We start from the raw sequence: 1,616 nt of genomic DNA on the forward strand, positions 1-1,616 counted from the left end.
TAAACGTTTTAGAATCTTATAAGTTATTTCACTAATTAACTATAAATTTAAACTCTTAGAAATTATAAAATATTGCTTAGTATTTTATATCTTATTTCTAAAACTAATATTATATAGATTACAAATAAATAGTATTATTATTATAAAACATAATAAACTAAAATATGAAGTTAAATAAATTATTAACTATTTTAAAAACCTAGAAGGATATTAATATTTTATTAAGTAGAAAAAATTATAGACATAGAAATAATATATAAAAACTTATAAAGATATTATTAATATAGTAAAAGAACTTATAATTTATTAGTAATAATACTAAGAATAAGAAATAATATTTATATTAATTAAGTTAGTTATTTTAGTAAATACCTTAGGTTATTTATAAATTAGATACTTCTATAGATATATTAGACTATTAATAGAAATAAATTAACTAAAATAAGACAAACTACTTATTTACTTAAAAATACTAAGATATAACAAAAAAAAGCCTCTAAAATACTAATTAATTACTATTAACTAAAACGTTAAGATCTATAAACTTCTTATTAATACTAAAACTATATCAATCTTAATTATCTTTCATATTAAGATATTAAAAATTACTTATTATACTATTTTTATATATATCTAAAATATAAAAGATATTATCTTTTTTTAACTTTTATATACTTTAAGAAAATATCTCTATGTAATATCCCTTTACTCTGTTTTAAATTATATAAATATATAATAAATAACTAACTCTCTTAGCTATTTTAGCTTAAATTCATATTAATTTCTTATAAAAGCTTAACAAAATATTACCAATCTATTTCTCTTTCTCCTCTTATTTTGAACACTAATTATTTAACCTTTTTATTATAAATAATTAGCTATAACAATGTTAATATTATGTTAAAAATAACCTATAATTTAGTATTATTATTGAATTATTATAAAAACGCTTTACGTTTTATAACTTTCATAAACTTTAACGCCTTTAGCTATGTAATATATATAATATATATATTATACATAGAAATATCAGATATAAATATAATATTATTAAAACTAAAATAATACAAAACGTCTTGAAAAATAAAATGTAATACTAATTTAATTTAATTTAATTTTCAAACATAACCTAATATAATATTAATATTATAAGTAAATTAAGAAGTATAATTAATAGATCGTTAACTTAAAACTAATAACTTGTCTATATTAAATCTTGAAGATAAAACTTTTAAAAAGAGAACCTGATATTATAACCTATAAATAAAAATAATAACTAAATAACCTACTTAAATATTAAGTAACTAGGATAAAATATTAATACTATAGAATTATAGGAATAATAAGGATTTACTTAGAAATAGAAAAACTATAACATAAATTATATAATAATAAAATAAAAAATTAAATCTATATACTAAAGATATAGAGGCCATACTTAATAGAGATAAATTCTATTTAATTTAAAATAGTAATAAGATAAGAAATACTATCTAGGATTATATCTAATATAACTTTAAGTTTAATTTATAGTTAGACTTCTATAGCTTTTTAGTAATCAACTTTACTTTTATTTTTATAGATACTTTCAGTTTATCTTTGCTATAAAATACTTA

This window comes from Colletotrichum aenigma (genome assembly GCF_013390185.1).
Source record: "Colletotrichum aenigma strain Cg56 chromosome Unknown KSG_Cg56_contig11, whole genome shotgun sequence".
Classification (NCBI taxonomy): domain Eukaryota; kingdom Fungi; phylum Ascomycota; class Sordariomycetes; order Glomerellales; family Glomerellaceae; genus Colletotrichum; species Colletotrichum aenigma.